Source organism: Tachyglossus aculeatus, unplaced genomic scaffold (genome assembly GCF_015852505.1).
Source record: "Tachyglossus aculeatus isolate mTacAcu1 unplaced genomic scaffold, mTacAcu1.pri scaffold_78_arrow_ctg1, whole genome shotgun sequence".
In the NCBI taxonomy this organism is placed as follows: Eukaryota; Metazoa; Chordata; class Mammalia; order Monotremata; family Tachyglossidae; genus Tachyglossus; species Tachyglossus aculeatus.
The window spans coordinates 757,089-762,158 of record NW_024045093.1 but is presented as its reverse complement, the minus strand read 5'-3'; the positions used below and the strand labels follow the sequence as shown (position 1 = coordinate 762,158).

Genomic DNA, 5,070 nt, shown 5'->3' with positions numbered 1-5,070 from the left:
TCACAAATCACCAATCTTCTTCCCATATAGTCTTTCATTTTTCCTTCCTTTCATCTTAATGACACATAGTCTCCTCACAGCATTTTTCATTTCAGTACTTCTCAAAGAGTAAATGATATGGTTCAACACGGGGGTGATGACAGTGTAGAACACAACCACCATTTTGTCGATGGAAAACATGGTAGAGGGCCGCATGTAGATGAAGATGCAAGGTCCAAAAAACAAGATCACCACCGTGATATAGGAGCCATAGGTCGAGAGGGCTCTGCGACGTCCTCTAGAACCTCGTGTCTTAAGTGGAATAAGAAAGCATATGAAACAACCAATACCAGGAAGTTGACCACAGACAGCATCCCACCATTAGCCACAATCAGCAAGCCGATGACAAAAGTGTCCTTGCAGGCAAGTATCAGCAGAGGGAGCAGGTCGCAGAAATAGTGGTCAATCACAGTAGTTCCACAGAAGGGTAAACGTAATACGAGGATAATTTGAGCCATAGAATGCAAGAAGCCACGCATCCAGGCCATTCCAACCAGAAGGCCGCACGTAAGTTGGCTCATGAAGGAGGTGTAGTGCAGGGACTTGCAGATGGCAACATAGAAATAAGCGGCATGGCTCAGTGGAAAGAACCCGGGCTTGGGAGTCAGAGGTCATGGGTTCGAATCCTGGCTCTGCCACTTGTCAGCTGTGTGACCTTGGGCATGCCACTTAACTTCTCCGTGCCTCAGTTACCTCATCTTGTAAAATGGGGATTAAGACTGTGAGCCCCACACGGGACAACCTGATAACCTTGTATCCCCCAGTGCTTAGAACAGTGCTTTGCACATAGTACGTGCTTAACAAATACTATTATTATTATTATTATAGCGATCATAGGCCATCACGGTGAGGATGAAAATCTTTGTCCCACCAAAGAAATGAATGAAGAATAGCTGAGTCATGAGGTCATTCAAGGAAATCCCTTTCTTTTCAATGCCTATGTCTAGAATTAGTTTGGGAGCAGTTGTAGAGGAGTAGCAGATCTCTGCATAGGACAGATAGCTGAGGAAATAATACGTGGGTGAGCCAAGATTCATACTGACATTAACGGTTAGTACAATGAGAAGATTTCCCTGAACAGTGGCTGTGTACAAGAGCAGAAATACAAGAAAACACACTTTCTGCACCTCCTTATTTTGAGAAAGCCCTAGAAAAACAAATTCTGTAACATTGTTTGTAACTGCCATGAACTCCATTCTATAGATGAATGTAAAGGGTGTTACCAGAGATGTTGACTCTGTAATTACAAAAGATTGGGGTTTTGTAGCTCAGCAACAGTTATATGCATCCTTTTCTTCATTTACATCCTCCTTGAATTCTTTCACTGCCTGAACAAGTTTGATCTTTTGCCTTTCCCGAACTCCCTTCCCTGTTAGGTGCTTGAACAACTCAATTTTCTCCAGTGGGTTTCCCTTCCCATTTTTCCAATTTCTCTCTTCAGAATCTTCTCCAGAAGGCATCCCCCTCTACGTCTCACTTGTTAACTCTCTCCCTGGGGCCTTTGATCTCCTGTACTATCCCTCTCCTTCAACCCACTTATTGACTTCCTCACCATCATCAACGGCATTTATTGAACACCTACCAAATGCAGAGCACTTTATTAAGGCTTAGGATAATAATATACAACAGAGTTGGCAGACACATTCCCTGGCCACAAAGAGCTTACGCCACTTCATAAATGACTTCTAGTCTTCTGTTCATCAAACGGACAAATGATTAAAATATTTAGCCACCCTTCCTCCCAGATATCTTCTTGCTCTTGCTGTTCACCACCAAACCCTTTCATTATGGGCAGGTAATGTTGTTCCCTGCTTGTTCTTTCATGGTATTCTCCCAAGCACTTAGCCCAGTGCTTTACACACCATAAGTGCTCAATGAATACAACTGAATTAATGAATGAACCCTTTCTAGTTATCTCCCACCTTGGCTTGTTTCTCACTTCTCCCTATACTGACACCCTACCATGACCTCTAAATGTTATTGTCCATAAAGTCTCCCTTCATCAATTCATTCATTCAGTCGTAATTATTGAACACTTACTGTGTGCAGAGCACTGTACTAAGTGCATGGGAAGTACAATAAAACTTCATGGATGGCCTGTAGGGATAGAGAAAACATTTGTTAAATTTGCAAGTGACATCCAGTTGGTGGACTCCCTAATGTGCTGGAAACTGTAAAAAAAAATTAAAACCTTGATAAATTGATGAAGTGAGTCAGTAGGAAAGAAGACATGGATTGGAACAGTTCAAGGAAATACATTTATGGATGAAAGCCGAACACCACAAAAACCAGAAGGATAAATCACTGGTAAGGGGCAAGTATCAAGTATCAAAATTTAAGTATATTTATTGAGTGCTTACTGTGTGTAGAGCACTGTATTAAGGGCTTAGGGAGTACAATATAACAGAGTTGGTAAATGATTTCCCTGTCCACTATGAGCTCATTGTCTAGAGTGAAGTACAAAAGTAAAAGATCCAGAGGGAATAATAAAGAAAAAAAGTAAGTCACCAATATAGTGCCTGTATTTCAATCAATCAATCATTAGTATTGACTGAGCACTTACTGTATGCAGAGCGCTATACTAAATGCTTATTGGAAGTTCAATAACAATACAGTTGGAAGACACCATCTCAACCTTACAGGAGCTCACAGTTTAGTAGGCAAGGCAGACATTAAAACAAATTACAGTTACGGGAAACAGCACAGTATCGGGATATATGTTTGATCTTGAGTACGCCACTTCACTTCTCTGTGCCTCATTTACCTCATCTGTAAAATGGATATTGAGACTTGTGCCCCATATGGAACAAGGAACAAGGATTCTCCCATCCTCCCCAGCAGTATCTTCAGATGAGAGCCTCCTCACTCCTCTCAAGTGCTACTCCATCCACCTGTGCCTCAGACCCCATTCCCTCTCATCTTATGAAAAATCTCGCCCCTTCCCTCCTCCCCTCCTTAACTTCCACCTTCAACTGCTCACTCTCCACTGGTTCCTTCCCCTCTGCCTTCAAACATGCCCATGTCTCCCCCATCCTAAATAAAACCCTCTCTTGACCCCACCTCCACTTCTAGTTATCACCTTATCTCCCTCCTATCCTTCCTTTCCAAACTCCTAGAAAGAGTCACCTACACTCGAATTCCTCAATGCCAGCTCTCTCTTTGACCTCCTCCAATCTGGCTTCCGTCCCCTACACTCCACCGAAACTGCCCTCTCAAAGGTCAACAGTGACCTCCTTCTTGCCAAATACGATGGCTCCTACTCTATCCTAATCCTCCTCGACATCTCAGCTGCCTTCAGCACTATGGATCACCCTCTTCCCCTCAACACGCTATCCAACTTGGCTTCACAGACTCTGTTCTCTCCTGGTTCTCCTCATCTCTCCAGTCATTCCTTCTCAGTATCCTTTGCGGGCTCCTCCTCCTCCTCCCATCCCCTAACTGTAGGGGTTCCTCAAGGGTCAGTTCTTAGTCTCCTTCTATTCTCTATCTACACTCACTCCCTTTGTGAACTCATTTGCTCCCACGGCTTCAACTATCATCTCTAAGCTGATGACACCCAAATCTACATCTCCGTCCCTGCTCTCTCCCCCTCCCTCCAGTCTCGCATCTCCTCCTGCCTTCAGGACATCTCCATCTGGATGTCTGAGCCATCTAAAACTCAATATGTCCAAGCCTGAACTCCTTTTCTTCTCTTCCAAACCCTGCCCTCTCTCTGATTTTCCCATCACTGTAGACGGCACTACCATCCTTCCCATTTCACAAGCCCACAACCTTGGTGTCATCCTCGACCCCGCTCTCTCGTTCACCCTACACACCCAATCCGTCACCAAAATCTGCCGGTCTCACCTCCACAACATCGGCAAGATCCGCCCTTTCCTCTCCATCCAAACCGCTCCCTTGTTCGTTCAATCTCTCATCCTATCCCGACTGGATAGCATCAGCCTCCTCTCTGATCTCCCATCCTCCTGTCTCTCCCCACTTCAGTCTATACTTCACTCTGCTGCCCGGATTATCTTTGTAGCAAAACACACTGGGAATGTTACTCCCCTCCTCAAAAATCTCCAGTGGCTGCCTGTCCACCTACAAATCAAGCAAAAACTCCGCACTCTCAGCTTCAAGGCTCTCCATCACCTCGGCCCCTCCTGCCTCACCTACCTTCTCTCCGTCAACAGCCCAGCACAAATCCTCCGCTCCTCTGCTGCTAACCTTCTCACTGTGCCTCGTTCTTGCCTGTCCTGCCGTCTACCCCCAGCCCACGTTCTTCCCTTGGCCTGGAATGCCATCCATCCCCACATCCCCCAAGCTAGCTCTCTTCTTCCCTTCAAAGACCTACTGAGAACTCACCTCCTACTGGATGCCTTCCCAGACTGAGCCCCCTTTTTCCTCTCCTCCTGCCCACCCCCCCAATCTACTTCCTTTCCCTTCCCACAGCACTTGTATATATTTGTACAGATTTATTACTCTATTTATTTTACTTCTACATACTTACTATTCTATTTATTTTGCTAATGATGTGCTTATAGCTATAATTATATTTGTTCTGATGATTTTGACACCTGTCTACATGATATGTTTTGTTGTCTGTCTCCCGTTTCTAGACTGTGAGCCCGTTGTTGGGTAGGGACCGTCTCTATATGTCGCCGACTTGTACTTTCCAAGCGCTTAGTACAGTGCTCTGCACACAGTAAGCGCTCAATAAATACGATTGAATGAATGACTGAATAATTTGTTCAAGAGGGTGGAGCACTTCTCCTTACCCCCTTCCAGGGAAAAACAAGTTCACCTTCTTAATGTCCGTTCCCCACTCGTTTAAAGAACGCCTTTCTGTGAGTGTAAATGAGATGGCAGCCCACCACATCAAGGCCCTCAGAGCAACTCTTTCCCTAGAGCAGGGAGATAGTCCCATCCCATTGCCCTCTCCTCTGCCAGACAAAACTATTTCTCCTCCCTTTTTGACACCCATGCCCATCATCCTGTCAGCTCTTCCGTACATTCAACTCCCTTCTCAGGCCCCCAGTTCCTCCCCCTCCT

General features: G+C 45.2%; 1 pseudogene; it reads right to left on the bottom strand.

The window, feature by feature from the left end:
* On the bottom strand, positions 1-1,226 carry LOC119924029 (annotated as a pseudogene).
* Between the last annotated feature and the right edge of the window lie 3,844 nt (positions 1,227-5,070).